Source organism: Ailuropoda melanoleuca, chromosome 2 (genome assembly GCF_002007445.2).
Source record: "Ailuropoda melanoleuca isolate Jingjing chromosome 2, ASM200744v2, whole genome shotgun sequence".
Taxonomy (NCBI): Eukaryota; Metazoa; Chordata; class Mammalia; order Carnivora; family Ursidae; genus Ailuropoda; species Ailuropoda melanoleuca.
In genome coordinates this window covers 25,907,846-25,929,783 of record NC_048219.1, presented here as the reverse complement: position 1 = coordinate 25,929,783, position 21,938 = coordinate 25,907,846, and the positions used below count along the sequence as shown (strand labels likewise).

The window sequence follows — 21,938 nt, the reverse complement described above, 5'->3', positions numbered from 1 at the left end:
TGAGTCTAAATTATTCCACAATTTAAACACAGTGCTTTTGGAAATTGCTTTTGTAGGTTATAGAACTTTAAAAATAATCAGAAAATAGAGGAACTTTTTTTTTTAAGTGAACTCTGCCAGTAAAACTTGTTTTCATATAGGCACATTTACTTCTAAGCAACTGATAATTAATGTTGATATAGTCAGTCTTTAGAATTATTGGCTGGTTGTCCATGGCTAACGGGTAAGGATGTGGTGGTTGTTTTTACTTTGGATTTTCCCTATTGGAGAAAATTTGACACATTTGACAGAAATGTGATACATTTATTTTTACAAAAACCAGAGTGATGTTCTTAAATGATAGCCTCCTGTTTACCTGGGGAGACATGGAGAAACCAGAAATGTTCTTAGCATTGTCTAATAATCTGTTACAAGAAATAATAACATTAGAAGAAAATAATTAAGATCTGACCATGTCACTTAAATTCTCTGAGCTTCAGTTACCTCACTAATTTGCAATATTGTTCTGAGGAGGATTAGTGAAAATATATGTATTGTACCTGGCTCATAGCAGACACTTAATAAATGAGTCACTATTGTAATTAATATTAACATATAATATTAGCTCACAAAATTATCACATGCAAGAATTGGCTGGGTTATATAAATGAAATGGTATTTGAGATTTGCTTCAAAATAACTTGTGGTGTTGGGAGAGTGAGTGGAGATACAGGTAAATCCAGGTAAGCCACATATTGATCGTTGAAGCTGGATGATGGGTACATTCCGTTTATTATACTGTTTTCTCAACTTCTGTATATATTTGAAGTTTTCTGTAAAATTTCTATTAAAAAATTCCGTAAAAGTTTCTGTAAAATTTTCTATAAAAAGTTTAAAGCAAAAATAATTGTAAGAACATAAGGTGATATAGTCCAGAAATGTGGGACTTCATAGGGTTTGAAAAGCCAACTGCTCTGAGACCCCATACTTGAAAACACCGAACTGAAACAGGCTTTTCAGATTCAAGTTCCAAGATTGATAGGCAAATTTAGTGAAGAATTCAGTGAAAAATTCTTCTGTAGGATCATGCCTTATACATTTTAGGTGTTAAAAAAAATACTGAGTTGACAGTCTTTTATGAGGCCCATGTTTTAATGATTGTTATAACATTTAATTTTTTACCAAAGAGTTCTAATGCAATTTCATGCCCCATAGGAGAATATGGAAACCAGCTTAAACTCACCATATTCATGACTATAATACTACCTGGTGTTGTATCTAAGTCACAGCTAACACAAGAGGGAATCTCCATTAGGAGACTTGATTATTTTTGCCTCATTATTCATATTTGCACCTTGTCCCAGAACCTGTGAAGTGATGCCTGCCCACACCTCCCCAGAGCAAATGTTGCCACATTGGCAGGATGTTGCCTTGAGCTGCATGATTTGATACAACAAAGATGTTTAGGGCCAGGCTGCTTTTAACTGGTGCCATAGCAGATCCACTAGCTCCAGTACTTAGGTTTTGGCAAAAATGGCTTATAACTGTAGTCTTCTAAGGAGATCCCAGCCAAAGAAATGTCATGAAACCTTTCTTTCATTAGGATTATAAAAACTCATAAAGCTGGTGCTTGTAATCTATATTGTTGCAGGCGATGGTGTTTTTTTTACTTATTTAAATCACTCAAGTGGAGGCATCTGCTACAAAACAAGATCGTCCTCACAGCTTAGGGCATGAATTGGGTACAGCTGAGAAATGTCAGCTGTGTAAACAGCCTGAAATGTGTTACCAACAAAAATATAATTAATTTCTTTCCAAGACAGTGTGCCATAACTTAATACTTAGAATGGTTTAACTTTCAGAGAAAGCACCTGAACATTTTCTTCCCAGTGCCAGAGTAGAAGATTGATTATAAAGGTCATTAAAAGTGAGGTTAGTTTGCACTTTTCCCGCTCAATTGCAGATATTTGTGTGGCTTTGAATATATAGTTACTTTAGATACCAGTGGCTTCCGTGAATTTGTGGAAACATCTTAGATCAAGAAGTTAATGGATTTGAGATGATGCAAGTATTCTAAAATTAGGCCATGGCGATGTTGAAGAACTCTGTAAATTTACTAAAAATCATTGAATTGAACACTTAAAAAGGAGTAAATTTTGTGGCATGCAAATTATACCTCAAAAGCTATTTTTTAAAAAGTTAATGGAGAGAACAAGATTAAAGTCCTTTTTTCATTTACATTTTTATGTTGCATGAGAAATTTTTTGCAATAACACAGGAGATGTTTTCTTTAGCATACTTCTCATTAACCTTTGACTCAGCAAACGGGACAAAGAAATAGACTTCTTATAATTAGATTCTTGTATAATCTTGAGTCTCTTACCAACCTGATAGACTACACTCTTGACATTTTCAGTGCTACTCAGTGAAGTCAACAGTCATTTAAAACAATGTTGTCCCATCTCCCTTCAGAGTTAAAATATTTTCTTTGCTTGTAGTTGTACTCTAATGGGGTATGGGATACTGTATGAATTGTCAATAACTCTTTCAGTTCCTTTTGCGCTCTTTCACCAGGGAAATAGGTATCTAAAGCTGCACCAGTAGGGGAATGTTTTCATGCTGTGACAGTTCAGCTGTGAGAACAAGGAGTTGCAAGTAGGCGAAAATCTCATTTTACACTTTAACAAGGATGCTCTTGGTTTCCAGAAAGTAGAAATAATTTTAACACTCTGAATTATGTCTAGACACCTTATTTATTATAATGCAGACGATTTAAATATATGTAGTTTTAAAAATTCCAAGTTTTAATAATGCTTATACAAAGGAAGAAAAATCTTTCCTTTTTTAATCTAAAAATTGTTTTTTATAGTTTAATGTATTTTAATAGCAAACTTACTGGAACAGCACAGGAGAGAGACAATAGTAAAAACATGTACTTGCATGTAGGACAACTCAGAAAAGTATAGTGAATGGATGGAATCCACTATATGATAAAAATGCTACAAACACCATTTAGTTGCCATCAGTAAGAAATTTACTTGTTTTTAAAAAATCCAAATGCTGGCAGAAAAACTTAGCAGTTTTATTTATAATTGTTATAAAGTTGAACTGCTGAAACTTGTTCACTGAAATATTTTGACTTGGGTTAATGCTTTACATCCCTGCATTTATATTAAAAATTCACACACAAATGAAAATGGAAAAATTGCCAATACCTGATTTGTGTCCCCTATTTTTCCACTTTCAGTCATATACTTAGGTATCTTTTGACCCCGTGGAAAAAAACATATCTAACATTCAGAACTACCAATAACAGGCAGAAGAAAAAAAAATTTTTTTAAAGAATGAAATGCTTTCCATCAGTGGGTTCTTAAGCACATTCTCCTCGTGTGCGGCTTGCACACGATGTCTTCTGGATGTCTTCTGGCATAATTGTTACACATTTGGCATGGATAGCATACATGTTGGTGTTTTCAAAAAGGCCCACCAGATAGGCCTCACTTGCCTCTTGCAAAGCACCAATAGCTGACTCTGGAAGCACAAATCTGTTTTGAAGTCCTGAGCAATTTCTCACACCAGCTGCTGGAAAGGAAGTTTATGAATCAGAAGTTCAGCGGACTTCTGATAACGTCTAATTTCACAGAGTGCCACAATACCAGGCCTGTAACGATTAGATTTCTTCATCCTTCCAGTAGAGGCTTTTCTATCCAGTTGCTTCCTCAGTGCTTTACCACCAGTGGATTTGCAGTCTACTTTGTAGGAGCCATGGAATAGAGACCTCCTTACTTACCACCCTTCTCCTTCAGCTAGAGCTGGGTGAGCTAGAGGTGGTACAGCAGTGGCTGCAAACACAGTTTAATCCTTCAGGTTTAATACTTTTTTATTGTGTACCTTTTTTTTCTTCTGAGTTTACTAATGGGCTTCTGTGGTTTCATCATTGGCTAAAGGAATGTTAACTCAGAATTTAAGAAAGTAGGAATTTTATTTTATTTTTTTAAAGATTTATTTATTTTTAGAGAGAGAGAAATAGAGAGCGGGGGGGAGGGGCGGACAGAGGGAGAGGAAGAGAGACCCTTCAAGCAGACTACCTGTCGAGCTTGATCCCAGGACCTGGAGATCATGACCTGAGCTGAAATGAAGAACCGAACACTTAACCAGCTGAGCCACCCAGTTGCCTCTTGAGAAGTTTGGAATTTTAGAATCAGTTCTTAGGCATGTGTTAGGAGTCAGAAAGCTGCTTATTAAATATTTCACTTTGAAAATGAGATCATTTATAAGCAGAATCATTGCACAGTGGTTTTTCTATAAAATAAAAACAAAACAAAAATCACACACACACCCCTCCTTCCTTTCTGTAGTTTTAAATAAAAAGAATTTGTGAGTGTAGATATGTTATCTGCTTTGATCCTTCTGATGGGAACCATTTTCTTCCGTAACTTCTCCCTGATGCATTGGGTTTGGCAGGTGTCAAATTATGGACATTCCCTTGCCACTGGATCCCTGCCCTCCACTTTACAGGAGCTGCTGTCTGAATAGACTCTCACAATTACCACATACTTACTACACTGTAGTTACCTACTAAGTAAACTCATAAGCTTCCACTATAGTCATTCCATCCATTGTTGCAAGGTTAACATTTCTGAAGTGCAGAATAAATCCCATTCAGCCTCGCTTACTTATCTTAAATGGCAACCCAATACTTGCTGGTTTAGGTACAGATTTTTATGCTGGCACTCAAAACCCTTCATTCTTTGGTCTGAAATTTCTCTTCCAGGTTCATTTTCCCATATAGGCCCAGAATAAATGCTGAGTAAATAGTTCTCAATGATTGAATATGATAATATATATATCTCAGCTTTGGCTAACTACTTATTTTGCTATTCCTGAAATATACATGATACTCTCTCCTACTCTGTGTCAGTTAATCATACTATTCCTTCTGCCTGGAATACCTAGAGCAATAATTTCCTTTCTCCAAGACTTTTCTTCAAGAAACTTTGCCCATATGCCTCTTCCTGTGCCACCTTCTCCAACCCTCCTAGAAATAAACTTATATTTCTGTTCTTCTGTCTTTTAAAGAAAGATTTAGTATTCATTTGAGAGAGAGAGCATGCATGCATGTGAGAGAGGGACAGAGATTGAGAACCTCCAGGCAAACTCCCTGCCAAGCATGGAGCCTGACACGGGGTAAACCCCATAACCCATGAGATCATGACCTGAGCCGAAACCAAGGTTTGAACGCTTAACCGACTGAGGTGCCCCTCTCTTCTTCTATTTAAATTTCCTTACTTGGTTCTTTCCTTCCTTTATTCCTCTCACCTGGCTCTATTACTTACCATCTGAATAACCACAAACAATTAACCTCTCTGGGTGTCAGTCTCTATAACTGTAGAACACAGATAATTACTCTTAGAGATATTGTGAAGACTGAAAGAGTCAATAATTATAAATACAGTACTCCTAAGTTTATTTTGAAGATTAAAGTAGTCAATACAAAATAATGTCTCATATAGTTAATTTTTGGCTGTTACTGTTTTTTTCATCCATCTATCTGTTCATTCACTGGACATTTGCAGAACAACTCTTATAGGCCAGTAAACATGCCGGCCCTGAAAGTTGCAAGAATAAGGTCCTATTCTTCAGGTCCATTCCTCAGGGATTGCAAAATATAGTGTGAGACAGATGTGTAAGCAATGACAATTAAAGTTTATGTAAATGCAAAGGGATCATTGAAGAGGGAGCAACCAATTTTGCTGGGGGTGGTGAAAGAATGACTTCCCAGAGAAAGGGATATTTGATTGTATTTTAATTTGTATTCTTGTGTTCCTCTCTTTTTTAAGTTCTAAAAATTGAGAGTAAGAACTGTCTTCCTCATCTCTGTATTCTCTGTAAGGATCAAACATAGTGTACATTCACTCATTTGAATTGTTCAGAGCTCCACTAAGTTGACATCTATGACAATAAACAACTAAACAGTGAGTTTGTATGATTATAGTAACTCAATAAACTGAAAATCAGGTTTCTTTTCTTTCTAATAAAAATTAAATTATCAAAACTCAATGTTTCTTTAGTGGCAAGTAAAATAACATAGTTGGGGTGGGGGGGCAGGGTAACACCAAGCTGATTCATACCAAGGTATGTGTGTGTGTGTCAGAGCAGGGCAATCCAAGTTCATTGAATTGCAGTATTGCTCTTATTTGGGTAAGTTACTTATGGTATGAATTTCAGTTTCATCATCTGCAAAATGAGGATGCTATTAACACCCTTGAAAGTCTATTGTGAAGATTAAATGGAGTAACATAATAGGTTGAAACATATAAAATTGCCATTTTTTAAGAACAAAATATTTGGATATTAACAATTTCATATGGTTTTACCTAATAGGTAAAGCACATAATATGCAGGGTTTGGCAATTGTAACTGTCAGCCCAAATCCCTATCAATGATACATCTATTTTTGTAAATAATGTTTTATTGGAACACAGTCACACCCATTTGTGTATGTATTGTATACAGCTTCTTTTACACTACAACTGATGGCAGGGGTGTGTGGTTACACAAAACCACATGCCCATAAAGCCTAAAATATCTACTGTTTGGATCTTTACAGAAAAAGTTTGCCAGCCGCTTGTGTAATGTCTGGCATTTAGTAGGCATTCAACAAACATTAGCTCCTTTTCCCTTGAGTAAGCACCTTCTTTATATCACATACACATGCAGAATCAGAAGCATTCTTTGGGTAGCGTCAGGGCCATTTTATGCTATTTAAATTACTCTGTTGGCCTGTCCTATGTCAGACAAATTTAGGCAATCTTTGAACATCTTCACTGGCTCTTTCTGTATTTGGCAAGGTTATAGATAATGTTGCTTCTGATGGTGGTGAGACTCTGTAGCTTCAGAGCATTCATTGCCCTTGTCAACATATAGAGTCTTTTACAAATAACACAGGCAAAGACACAGCCAGAAAGAACAGCTTTGAAAGCAGAAGAAAGTTCGATTTTAAAAGGAATGAAAAGTTGTGAAATGGACTGTACTCTGAACACAGAGAGTGAGAAATTCGGGAAGGTGGATGAAACATTCAAGGGACATATTTACTCAGTAAATATGAGGGCAAACACATGGAAGCAAGACATCCCCCAACAGGAAATTTACAAGCACTACGATCTGATGCTGTGTGAATCTTGATTTCAGTTTATTAAAATCCCAAACCTGTAGACTACTATTTCTGCCTGTGAAAAGGTAACTGCTATGAAAACTTGATAAACAACTAGAAGACTTGATAAAATATGTGATATATAACTATTTTCAGATATTAGATAACAGATAGTGCAGGACTCTGATGGAAACGAATGAGCCCTATGGTGGTCTTACATTCTGCCTGGAGGCAATTTCTGGATCCCAAAGTAGGGAGAAGAAACCAAAGCAGAGCCTGCTATTTTATTGCGTTTGAAGAGACAGAGTGTTTAGGGAAGTCAAGGCAGTTAGACTTTTTGTAAAGTAGAGTATTAGCAGAGGAAAAACCTCTAGAAATCTACATAGTCCCACATGGTGTTTAGCTGAATACCAACCTGTGCATACATAGGGTGAAATTCCAGGAGGCTGGATAACGATAGACTGCCAGGAAAAAGAACAATTGAGAGCTGTAAGGCAAACGATTCTGAGCTTGCACAGAACTGGGAATAATTTGAGTTCCCACGAACCATAGTAGAGGCACCTCAGTGACTACATGGGACATTCAGGAGATACTCTCCAGAAGAGTCACACCTTAATGGAGTGAATAAACAAGCCCTAAGGTGGAGACTACTCTAGGACTGCCGTTTTATGCACTTAAAAACAACCTTCAAAAGGAACAAGTTGATTAACAAATTAACAAATTGCCTCTAAGAAACAGAGTCCAGCATCCCCAGTCAAAAGTTACTGCACATATGAACAGCAGGGAAACCTAACCCACAATCAGGAGAGAAATTAGTCAAAAGAAGTAGACCTAGAAGTGGCTTAGATAATGAAATTAGTACATGGGGACTTCAGCTATTATAAATATCATGAATATGCTCAAGGATTTAAAAACATGAATTTACCGAGGAGAGAATAGAATATATAAAATGGAATAACATGTCATTCTAGAGATAATATACTATCTGAAATGACAATTTCACTGGATGGCTTAATAGCAGATTAGTAACTGCCAAAGAAAAGACCAGTGAACTTGAATATATAACAATAGAAACTATCTAAATTGAAGCATAGAGAGAAAAAAAGACAAGAATAAATGAACAAAGTATCAGTGACTTCTAGAGCAAAATCAAGCAGTCGAACAAACATGCAGTTGGAGTCCTCAAGGGAGAGAAAAGATTGGGGAAGGTCAAGACAAAAAAAATATTTGAAGAAATAATCTCTGAAGTGTTTCCATAGCTGATGAAAACGATAAAACTTATAGATTCAAAAAGCTCAATGAACTCCATGAAGGGTAAACACAAAGATTTCTACACTAAGGAGTATCATTGTCAAATTGCTGAAAACAAGTGACAAAGAGAAAAAAAATTTCAAAGCAGAAAGAATTAAAAAAAACGCAGATTACACAGGGGAACAAATACAGACTCTTTAGATTTCTCATCAGAAACAATGCAAGCTAAAAAGCGATGGAATGACATTTTTAAAGTACTGAAAGTTAAAAAAAAAAAAGACAATTTAGAATTCTATATGAGGTGAAAATCTTTCAAAACTGAAGGAAAAATGCTTTTTTAAACAAAAACTGACAGAATTTGGTGCCAGCATACCTGCACTGTAAGAAATATTAAAAGAAGTTCTTTTAGGCAGAAGGAAAATGACACCAGAATAAACTTTGATCTATACAGAAGAATGAAATGCTACTAATGGTAAAATGTGGTTGAATATAAAATACATTTTTCCTTCTGTTTTTAATTTTTTTTAAAGGTAACTATTTAAAGAAGAAACTAATAATGACTTTTGGACATATGTAGAAATAAAGTATATGACAACAGTAGCATGAAAGAATTGTAGGAGGGTTCCTTCTCATACATGAAGTGATGTAATATTAATTGAAGATAGTCTATTATATTAAAGATGCATATTGTAAACCTTAGAGCAGCCACTAAAAAAAAAAGACAAAAAATATAGTTAATAAGCTATTAAGATAGATAAAATGGATACTAAAAAAAATATCCAGAATAAGGCAGGAAAAAGGAAAAAAAATGGGATATGCACAAAACAACTAGCAAGATGAAAGATTTAAATCCAACCACATAATAATTACAGTAAATATAAATGGTCTGTACATTAAAGAGCAAAGATTGTCAAAATGAATTTTTAAAAGTAAAACTCAACTATATGCTCCCTATAAGAAACATACTTTAAATATAATGACAGTAATAAGTTAGACATAAATGAAATGGGAAGATATTTACAAACACTAAACATAAGAAAGCTATAATAACTACATTAACATCAAAGTACAGAAAAAAGAATATTACCAGGACTAAAAAGAGACATTTCATAATGATTGAAAGGACAGTTCAAGAAGATATAACAGTCTTAAATGTGTATGCACCTAATAACAGTTTCAAAATACATAAAATAAAAACTGACAGGACCAAAAGAATAAACAAGTACACAATTATACCTAGAGATTTCATATTCCTATCTCAGCAATTATAGGAAAATGACAGATAAGGGTATAGAAGATTTGAGCAATACTCCCAACCAACGTGACCTAATGAAACTTATAGACACTTAACAGTAACAGAGTACAGAGCCTTTTCAAGTGTACATGGTACATTCACCAGCATAGACCATGGCCTGGACCATAAATAAAGTCTTAATAAATTTTAGAGGACTACAATCAAGTGTATTATATCTGACCGAAACAAAATTAAATTGCGTATTTTATAATTTATGTAATTTATAATCTACATAAGTTATCTTTATTCTCATGCGCAGTGTTTAGTAGTTTGTTTCTTTGTATGTTCAATATAATCAACAAAAAAGCTACTAAAAATGACGAGTGAAATTAACAAGGGCACAGCCTACAAAGTTAATATACCCCCCCAAAAAATACTACATAGGACCAAAGAAAACATTGAAGGTGGAGTTTTTGAAATATTATACCATTCATGATTCCATCCCAAAACATGAAATATTTCAGGACAAATCTAACAAAATATATGCAAGATCTGTACACTGAAAACTACAAATTATTGCATGAAGAAATACAGTCCTACCTTGGAGATATCATAGGTTTGATTCCAGACCACTGCAGTAAAGTAAGTATCGAAATAAAACGAGTCAAACGAATTTTTTTGTTTCCTAGTGCACATGAAAGTTATGTTTACATCATACTGTAGTCTGTTACAATGTACATACCTTAATTTAAAAATACTTTATTGCTAAAACAAAATGCTAACCATCATCTGAGCTTTTAGCAGGTTTGCTGGTAGAGGGTCTTGCCTTGATGTCGGTGACAGCTGAGTGATCAGGGTGGTGGTTGCAGAAGATTGGGGTGGCTGTAGCAATTTCTTAAAATAAGACAGCAATAAATTTTGCTGTACTGACTGACTCCTCCTTTCAAGGACAATTTCTCTATATCATGCAATGCTGTTTGATAGCATTTTACCCACTGTAGAACTTCTTTCAAAATTGGGGTCAGTCCTCTCCAGTCTTGCTGTTGCTTGATCAACTAAGTTTATATAGTATTCTAAATCTTTTATTGTCATTTTAACAGTCTTCATAGCATCTTCACCAGGAATTGATTCCTTCTCAAGACCGTTTTCTTTGTTCATCCATAAAAAGCAACTCCTCATCTGTTCAGGTTTTATCATGAGATTGCAGCCATGCAGTCACATCTTCAGACTCTTACTTCTAATTCTAGTTCTCTTGCCCTTTCCACCACATCTTCAGTTACTTTCCCACTGCAGTCTTGAAACCCTCAAAGTCATGCATGAGGGTTGGAATCAACTTTTTCCAAATGCTTGTTCATGTTGATATTTTGACTTCTTCCCACAAATCAGAAATGTTCTCAATGTTATCTAGAATGGTACATCCTTTCCAGAAGGTGTTTGATCTGTTTTGCCTAGATCCATTAGATGAATCATTTTCTGTGGCAGCTATAGCCTTACAAAATGGATTTCTTAAATGATAAAACTTGAAAGTCGAAAGGACTTCTTGACCCATGGGCTGCAGAATAGATGCTGTGTTAGCGGGCATGAAAACAGCATTACTCTTGTTGTCCATCTCCATGAGAGCTCTTGGGTGGCCAGGAATATTGTCAGTGAGCAGTAGTACTTTGAAAGAAATCTTTTTTTTCTGAGCAGTAGGTCTCAACAATGTGCTTAAAATATTCAGTAAACTATGTTGTAAACAGATGTGTTTTCATGTAGGCTTTATTGTTTGATTTAAAGAGTACAGACAGAGTAGATTTAGTGTGATTCCTAAGGGCCCTAGGATTTTCAGAAAGGTAAAGGAGCATGGACTTCAGCTGAAAGTCACCAGCTGCATTAAGGCCCTTGCAAGAGTCAGCCTGTCTTATGAAGCTTTAAAGCGAGGCATTGACTTCTCTTCTCTAACTATAAAAGACGTAGGTGGCATCTACTTCCAGTATAAGGCTGTTTAGTCTATGTTGAAAATCTGTTGTTTAGTGTAGCCACCTTCATTAATTATTTTAGCTAGAGCTTCCAGGTAACCGCTGCAGCTTCTATATCAGCACTTGCTGCTTCACCTTGTAATTTTATATTATGGAGATGGCTTCTTTCCTTAAACCTCACAAATTTACCTCTGCTAGCTTCATATTTTTCTTCTGCAGCTTCCTTACCTCTCTTATCTTTCACAGAATTGAAGGACATTAGGATCTTGCTCTGGATTAGATTTTGACTTAAGGGAATGTTGTGGCTGGTTTGATCTTCCATCCAGACCACTCAAACTTTCTCCATATCAGCAATAAGGCTGTTTCTCTTTCTTACCATTCATGTATTCATTGGAGTAGCACTTTTAGTTTCCTTCAAGAATTTTCCCTTTGCATTCACAACTTGGCTAACTGTTTGGTGCAAGAGGCATAGTTTTTGGTTTATCTTGGCTTTCAACATGTCCTCCTCACTAAGCTTAATCATTTGTACCTTTTAATTTAAAGTGAGAAATATGCAGCTCTTCCTTTCACTTGAACACTCAGGGGCCATTGTAGGGTTATTAATTGGTATAATTTCAATATTGTGTCTCAGAGAATAGGGAAGCCTGTGGAGAGAGAAATGAGGAAAAGCTCATTGGTAGAGCAATCAGAACATATATAACGTTTATCAGTTAAGTTCACTGCCTTATATGGGTGTGGTTCATGGTCCCCTAAAACAATTATAATAGTAACTTCAAAGATCACTGATCGTACATAACCATAACAACTATAATAATAATGGAAAAGTTGGAAATACTGCAAGGGAGAGGGAGAGAGAGAGTTTGTTAAGCAGGCTCCATGCCCAGTGTGGAGCCTAACACAGGGCTCGATCTCATGACCCTGAGATCGTGACCTGAGCTGAAATCAAGAGTTGGTCGCTTAACCGACTGAGCCATACAGATGCCTCTAAGTTCTATTTTTAATAGTGGATTATGATGACTATGTTAATGTAAAACCATAACTGATAAATGAGAAGGCAAAATGAAGAACCAGTATTCAACTCCAAATCTGCTCCCTCCCTGATGCCACCACATACCTTATCTTGTACCATGCTATTTCTTATGTGTTCCATATTTCCCAAGATAGTTTCAATTTTTAAATATCCAGTCAAATTTTTTCGAGAATTGCACTAATACTGGTTTAAAGTGTAACAATTATTCAATAAAAGGCAGAAACAGAGAAACAAAATTTGTCTTTATTTTCCTTTATTAGATTAGCATTTATGTGTCTTTATTAGATTAGCATTTATGTGTCTTTGAGTGTAATTGAATTTTTGATTTTCGCCGTAGCGCTTTGGTTTGTATATGTATATTTTCTTGAATAGTAGCCGTATGATTAATGTGGCAGGGAATGTGCAGCAAAACTCTATTTTGCTACCCACAGCTACTTAATATAATGCTAGGTAAGCATATTAAGAGACACTTACATAGTAATTTTTAGTTTACAAAGCATATTTCATATGCATGATCTCATCTGAGCCAAGTAGTAGATTATAAGTAAATAATTTTTGATAGAGATAGTGTACAGTAGAATACAGTTGGTATTATTATAAATTTTCTTCAGTGTTATTTCAAACCACTTCTTCCTTCTAACTAACCTTAGAGTAGTTGTAATAATGTATTTATTTACATACATTTTTCTCTATAAGACTATGAACTCCTTGAGGGCAGGAAGCAGGTCTTATTCATCTTTGTGTCTCAGGTGCCTAGTATAGCCCCTGGCACGAAATAAACAGTAAATGTTTCTTGTATTTATAATAAATGTAACTCTGAAAAGTCAAGTGGTTGGCTCTAAATTGCAATAAATAACTGCTAGCCCAGTACTCTAATATATATTACTGCTTTCTTCAGACGTTCCCCTGCTCTTTTTAAAGAAACCAAGCTCTTCTCCTCCGTTATTGAGAAAGGTCTTATTGGAACCCTTGTATACACTTGACCCTATTCTATAACTGAGAAATGAAAGGTTGTTTATAGTACATATGTGCACTACTTAATCTCTGGCATTTGTGTTTGCAAGTTAACATGCTGTCTATTGCATTTGAACAGCTGTAACATATGTGATAAGATTTCTTAATAAGTCATTTTCTTGAGCAATGGAAATATGAATCTGGAGAAAAATGTTCCCAGCTTAAGTTGTGCTTAGACTATTGGGTTTTAAACAATCAGTTGCCTGTAATTCTCTGTTTGAGAAAGGTAGTAAAGATAACATTGTAACCTGTTTTGGAGCTAACAGAGATTCCATGGCATTTTTTGATGTGTAAAGAAAAGGGCTGTTTGCAACTATGTTCAATTGGCTAAATTCCTATAAATTTTCCAACAGAAAGAGAAGGCTTAAAATGAAAATTGATGCATGATAAGTAGCTTTTTGAGTTCAAGGTGACTTAATCAATAGTCATATCAATTGCTGGCCCATATCATGATGTTGTTTAATATTCTACATGTATAATATATAAGGGTTTTTTTGGATAAACATCTACAAGAGATTGTTGGTACTGATTGTTCCCACAGCCAATGAAAGTCTTTCTGTTCTTTTATTGTATGTTTGTTGACAGTTGTGATCAACACGGAATGAACTGCTTTACAGTTTATTACTTTCAAAGTACAAATTTGAATGCTGTGGATTCAGATGTATAAAAGAGATAAAATTACAGACAGCTTTGAGTGGCAGTTACATATCAAACCTCAAGGGGGTTTGACAGGCAACGAATATCGTTATTAGACGCTTTTTCCATAATTGCTGACATTTATCCAGTGTTTCACAGTATTTGCTAATGTATTAATGCAGTCAATCTCTGAGAGGCTGCACATGCCTTTTTAGCCCTGGCTTTTATGGGATTCTGAAATTCATAGACCCACAGATACTTATTCCCTGCTGGTTGCCGTAGTGACAGAGCTCAGAGATAAGCCAAGACAGAGCCCTTTTGTGATTGCTTTTCAGGTGACATTCAGCGGCAGCTTGAGTAGAGTGTCCTTTTATAGTTCCTGTAATTCAGAAAATGATAACAGCTTTCTGCTGCTTAGAAGGGAAGTCTGTGGACTGCTCCCGGTGGGATTTCGGTTTGCTGTGCCACTTCATACCAACACCAGCCTGATAAAGTTCTTATTATTGTGGAGATTTCAAAGTGCAAGAGGACTGAATTAATTATGACAGGTTAGAAAATATGGGACTGATGCTACAAATAAAACTTTAAAGAACCAATACGTGTTCTCCAACAATATGTAACAAATTAATTTGGATATTTTAAGTTATTTGTGATGATATAGTTAGGCACTTGCTTAATAAGTAAATGCATCTGACTTCTAAATTGCTGGTGAACCATGCTAGCCGTTCCATCTGAAAGTTTAGAAGTTATCTTTCATTTCTGTGTATCATTTTCTTATTTTGAAACAATTTCCTCAACATCTTGCTGTTTTAGAGGCAAAGAGCTGTATTTGAACACTCTCAGAGTTATTTTAATTTCTTTTCAGTATTCACAGCAGTGGAATAATTAAAAATGAATGTTTTATAAATAGCAGCTTATATAAAGTGCTTCAAGTTCAGAAGAAAACACTGTGATGATAGAGCATGGTGTGTGGGAAAGGGGTGGGCAGATCAAGAAATTGATGGAAAAAACAGCATCTTACCTGGAAAGAACATAGATACCCTAAGAAGCCGTGTTTTCCCCCTAGGAAAATTAATAGTCTTAATTCTGGAAGAAGGAGAGCTCCAGTAACAATGGGTAAGTATGAGAAGCCATGACAGCTAGAAACCACTATCTTTGCAGTTGCTGTTACTGAAAAGAGGCGAAAACAAACAAACAGAAAACACCAAGAAGCAACAGGAACACTAACCTGAATTAAACCATGTGTACCTGAAGGAAGGTATTAAGCTCTTATATATGTTACCCCTAAAATTTAGATGTAATTTCACAAACAGGAGGCAAGCAGAATGAGCTGAATAGAGAGGTAACTGGAGAATCTGAAGAGATGAAAAAGAATAGATGTGTTCCCTGATTTGTAAATTGCTAGTGAACCATGCTAGGTGAACAAGCATGTGGATAGCACATGAATGAGGACTCAGAAGAGAAATTTGGCCTAAAACATCTAATTGGTTATCTTGGATTAGGTATGCAGTTGAAAAGGTGGAGATCCGATTTGTGTTACTTGTTTCTAACCTTTCAGTCTCATTTAGAGCAGATGTAAACTCAACTGTCATAAAATTCAAATATTTGTAATTCAGACAAAAAAGGGTAACCTTCAGACTAGTGACAAATAAATATGACATTTTCAAATGATATTTAGTAGACCTTTATTAACAGTGTGTTATTCCATGGTGTTCATTGCATTTCTTACTTTTTACAATTAGCTTAATCAGTTATCTACTTGGATATATTAAATAAGAGAAAGAGAGAAGAGAGATTTGTAAGAGTTGTATTATTATATGATAGGCTTTTCTGTGCTGTGATTATCCACTTAAGAATCTCTTAAAATTTAGTTATCCACTAAGAAGGTCTTTAGGACCATATCATCCTCACAGTTTTAGAACTGATAAATATCAGCTTATAATTATTACTAAACCAAAAAACAAAATAAATAAGCAAACAAACCAGAAAAATAAGGCCTGTAGGATAAGGGAAAAGGGCATATAGTCTTTTGAAAAATGTAAAGATTCCATGTTTAAAAACGGTTATTATATTCAGGGAATTGTTTCTTTTTATTAACATGATCACTTGTTCCCTGAATTCAGAAGCAAAAATTTCATCATGATGTTTATCTATTTTCAGATGATTATAAACTCAAAAATAATTTAATGAAAATTGTTCTTTTGCAGTGTGACATCAAATTTTGTAGCAAGAACATTTAAAATAACTTCAGAAATTGAAGTTTAGTTATTTTAATAGAAAATATGTTAAAGGGGCACCTGCCTGGCTTAGTCAGTAGAGCATGCAACTCTTGGTCTCAGAGTTGTGAGTTCGAGCTGCATGTGAGATTACTTAATAATAATAAAGAAAAAAATCTTACAGCTAAAAATGGAATACATTTGTGACTTGACCCCTAGGAAATTTAAAAAAAAAAAAAGGTCTAGATGAAATTAACCATTTTTCTTCACCACTATAATTATTATTCTTTTTGTTATTAATAAAAACAGTAATAACAGGAACGATATCCATTTATCCTGCTTTGTTCTAAGCACCTTGCTGGGGCTTTGTGTACTTTATTCCTAATATTCCCATTAATCAGTCCTGAAAGGTAGATGTTATTATTCCTTATTTACACATAAAGGAACTGAGGCTCAGAGTCATTTAGTAACTTGTCCAACAATGTACAGAAAAGAATTGGTAGAAAGGGATCCTGGCCCAGGTTTGACTCTAAAGGCTACCTCTTTCCACTGTACCAAAAGGGATTTCCTTATGAACCCTAAATCCCAAGTTCTTATTTTTCCTTCCCTGTGTAGTTCTCCAACTTCACCTATTATGAACATTCGTATATTTTCCTTAAAGAATCTGTTTTATTCCATAAGATTGGTCCCTTAGACCTGTCTCTCTGGGAATAATGATAACATTAGGTAGTACTTTAAAAGTACTATACACAAGGTACCAGTCTCAGCAATGTATATGATAATATAACTCAATCTTTCTAACTACTGTAGGAGGTGAAGTTTATTGTTTGTCCCATTTTACACATGGGCGAACTGAGGCATGTTCATAAGACCTCATAATTAATAAGTAGCAGTGGTATTTGAACCCAAGTAGAATGGAGTTCATGGCCTTACCACATTGTATGCGTCTTGTAATAGCAGAGGTAGATGAATGACAGGACATTTGTGAAAGTCTGCCTGTCATCTGTGTTCTTCACCATGGCATATGTTCATTGTGGAGCAGCTCACAGGTGAGCATGCCACATTCATTGTGTCAATAATTCTACTTTTATAGAATGTGAGGTGGAAAATGGAAACTAGATCTTTATAATTTACTGTGAAGCATGACCACTGTGTGTACCATGTCTGCCAGTTCTTTCTCTTTTAGATTCATTGATCTATAGACAGTTGGCAGCTTTATTTACTCACAAACTTTTGACATTCAAGGAGAAGGTATCATTATTCTAGCCTTTTTCATCTCTAAAGCCAATACCTGAGGGTTTACCAATTGATCCGTAAAACTCCAGAAATGATATTAAATGTCATTTCCATTTTAAACATGGAAGATACTGTGGTTAGTTATTTAAAAACTTGTCCAAGTCCACAGAGATGGGATTAAAAGTTAGAAGCTCCTTTATACTGAACATTAAAATATTGCCCCTAACCTAATCCCACACTTTGAGATCAGGTAACTGTGTTTGGAAAAAGAGCACTGGATTTAGAGGTCAGAAAACATTGATTCTAACCTAAGCTGAGTTTAAGATCATCTCTCTACCTGTGCTCTGTACCCCATTCCCATCTGTCTTTTCAGAACTATACATTATCAATGATCTCTTTTTTAGTATTTTAACTAATGTCATTGTGCTGGATATTCTATCCACATTTAAGCACAAAGAGCCTCTCATCATAAAAGAAACACACATATGCACACTGTAAAAACAAATATATACATATGCATGTAAAAGCAAATCCTCCCCTGACCTTACTACTTTCTCTCCTACTCTTTGCAGCCAAAATTCAAAAAGAGTTATCTGTATTTACCATCTCCATATTTTCTGTTCGACTGATTCCTCACCTCACACCACTCTTACCTTCAACCCATTTCTCCACTGGAATAGCTTTTCTTGAAGTACTATTGACTGCCATGTTACTAAAGCAAGTTGGCCTCTCAATCCTCATTGTAGCTCTACTTGATTTCTTAACAGGTTAGAGAAAAAAAACCTTTTAATTGAAATACATTTATTCAGAAAATTGTACATCTCATAAATATACAGCTTGATGAATTTTCATAAAGTAAATATCTTCATGTAATCAGCATCCAGATTAAGGAAGAGAACATTTGCTGCATTCCAGAAAGCCCTCTCAGTTCTCCTTCATCCAAAACTAAGACCCTAAATTAGTTTTGTCTGGCTTTCAACATATATAAATGGAATCATATAGTATATACTGTTTTCTTTATTCATTCTTTGCTTTCTCTTTTCCTTTTTTTTTCAACCTTATGTTTACAAGATTCGTTCATATTCCTATATGTAGTTAGATGTGATTCATTTTCATTGCATTATAATACTCCATTATGTGGATGTTCCATGATATTTATCTGTCTTACTGTTGATGACACAGGCATTTAGGTAGTTTTCACTGCTGGGCTGTTTTCAGTACTACTTCTCAGCAGCTTTAGATCCTCTTGAAAACTCCTCCTTCCTGAAATGCTTTTTCCTTGCCTCCCAGGATACCATACTCTCCTGGTTTTTCCCCTGCCTCTGCTCCTTTCTTTTCGGCCTCCTTTGGAAGCTCATCCTTCTCTCTACCCAGTCACTAAATATTTTAGTTCCTTAGGGCATAGTTCCATGTACTCATTTTGTCTCATTTTGTATGTTCTTTGTAGACATTCTCATCATACCTATAGCTTAAATTGTCATACATGTGATGATGATTAACAAATTTATATTTCTAGCCCGTCCTCCCATGTCAGTTCCAGAAGAGTCTTCTTATCACCTCTTAGAGGTCCCATAGTTCCTTAAATTCAACATAACCAAATTTGAGTTTGTATTTTTCCCTGGCCATAGCTGGTCCCCTTCTAAAGTTCCCTGATGCCATTAATGGCATCACTATCCATCCAGTTTCACAAGTCAGATAGGACTTACTCTGCGTACCTCTCTTTCCCTTGCTGACTTTATCCAAATATTCAATTCTTGTCAATTTTAGCACTATATAACTCTCATTCATTCAGTTCTGTCCAACTCCACTGCTACCACCCTAATACAAGATACCTACTTCTTGAATCTGGACTATTGCAAAAGCCAACAGATTGGGCTCTTGTTTCCACTTCCACTTCCCTTTAAGTCTACACTTCATACTACATCAGGGTTATTCTTTTTAAACAACATATGTGTATGCTCAAGTAGTCTCTCTGTTTAAATCCCAAATAAAGACCAAAATCATTAGCATAACCCACCAGGCCCTGCGTAGTTTGATTTGTGCTTACTTCTTTAGTGTTGTCTTATGTTATATTATACTGTCTCTTGTTCTTTAGCTACACTGGTCTTCTGTGAGTTCTGCTAATGTACCATCATTGGGCCTTTGCAAATGTTGTTCTCTCTGGCTGAAACAGTCATACTCCCCCAAGATCTGTACTTTATAATTCTTACTCATTCTTCCAACTCCAGATCATTTCTTCATGGAAGCCAGTCTTTCTTTGCTTTTACCACAGTTGTGATTTTATATTTTATTTAAGTGATTATTTCCTACTTTAAACTGTAAGTTCCACAAGGACAGATGTCTATTTTTATTCACCATTGTGTATCTAGTACTTTAAGAAAGTAGGTGCTCAATAAATGTTGGTTGAATGAATAAATGTTTCTGAGCCCCAATTTCCCATTCTTTCAACTACCCAACATTATTTTAAGGTTTAAATAAGACTCTGTATACGTGGAAACACCTTAAAATTTAACACATTACGGAAGTTAAGTTAATCTATACCCAAGCAGATAGATTCTTGTTGCTATAAATTATAATTATTAAATTTTGCTGTGATATTGGAATTATGCAAACAAATGGCAAGAATTATTATGATTTCAATTCTCATTCTTTTGTTCCATTGATTTGTCTCCCTTGTCAGTCTCTCATTCTTGCCATAGTTTATTTAGGTTCTCATCATTTTCTCCTGTTTCCCTGTTTCAGGTCTCCTTCTCTTACATGTCCTAGTCCATCTTCCCTTCTTCAGTGTAATTCTCTTTGTTAGATGCATTTGCAGCATATTATTCCCTTGCTTCAAATCTCTCTGTGGTTTCTCATTGCCTATAGGATAATGTCTAAGCTCCTTAATGGGACATATATGACTCTTCATGATCAGACTTATCCCCTCCAACTGTATCTCTCACTGTTTTGTACCTTATTTGCCCTCCAGCAACATTAAATTACTTATTTCTTAGATGTGTTGCTTTTCTTGCCATTTTGCCTTGCTGATATCGTTTCCTTCTCTTCTTTAAGGTGCTTGCACTGCTTGTGGCCTGGTCCTTAATCAAATTATCCTTTTTAGATTCAGCTGGCACTCTTTTGTGACATTTTCCTTTGAAGTCTTCAGGCAAAGTTAGGCATTTCCTCCTCTTATTCTATTAGGGGACTTAACCTCATTGGTTAAAATTAGTTATTTACATTCCTTATATGTAAGTACATTTCACTACTTGTTTGTGGACCCCTCAAAAGCAGTGATACTATTCTCTTTATCTCTCTACCTATAGACACATACTTGATATTTAGTGATTTTTTTTTTTTTTGCATTGACCTAAAGAAGCGTTGCAGGTATGAATTTGCCCGCAAAAGCATGTTTGACTCAGGAATAAAGCATTATTTTATCATGTGTCAGTATTTTTGAAAGGTTACTGGATTTGAGGATTTTCCCATTTCTTAATACAAAAGATTATTCTTGCTCTGTGTGTGTGTGTGTGTGTGTGTGTGTGTGTGTGTGTGTACACAAGAACCCAGTGAACCAGTGACTAAGCATATGCACATGTATCCAGAGAGATCTAGAGAACTTACTGGTTCTTACATTTATCAGTGTGAGTGCTAAAAAAATACAATAGTAAAGTAATGCTGATGTATTATTATTCCTAGGTGAAATGTAATTTACAGTATATTAGGGTATTTTTATATATAGTATACATTACTGGATAGTTTTTATACCTATCTGAAAATATTTTTTGTTAGCTACATTATGTATCCTCATAAATTTGAGCCATCATATTTTACAAAGTAGAGTTGAAATGACATTTGAATACTCTAATTCCTATGAAATCCATGGAGATCAAATGCACAGAATGCAAAAATAATTATACAGAAACATTAAATATGAAGGAATAGTATGCTTTATCAAAAAATGGGAATGTTTAAGTTCAAATTATGTTGATGTTGAATTTGAGTGGTCTATATTTTGCTTATTTTGACTGGTGGTTTCAAGTCATCAGTTACTACTGAATCAGATTTAACCAGCTGTCTTATGTCAGAATCCTTTTGGGCCTTAACTCTTTTCACTCAGACCCAGAGGTCAGTAAGCACTCTGATGATACTTTTTAGTATCTCTTATCTCACTTTGGAGTGGTTTCCAGGCTTCTTTTTTTCTAGGTAGATTATGTATTTTTCTAGAAAATTACAAGTATCTTTCATATTTTAC

At 35.1% G+C, this 21,938-nt stretch overlaps 1 protein-coding gene across 3 annotated transcripts in view; it reads left to right on the top strand.

Annotated features, from left to right (window-relative positions):
- FAF1 (Fas associated factor 1) overlaps positions 1-21,938 on the top strand; it is a 474,879-nt gene that overhangs the window by 279,952 nt on the left and 172,989 nt on the right. The window lies entirely within an intron of this gene.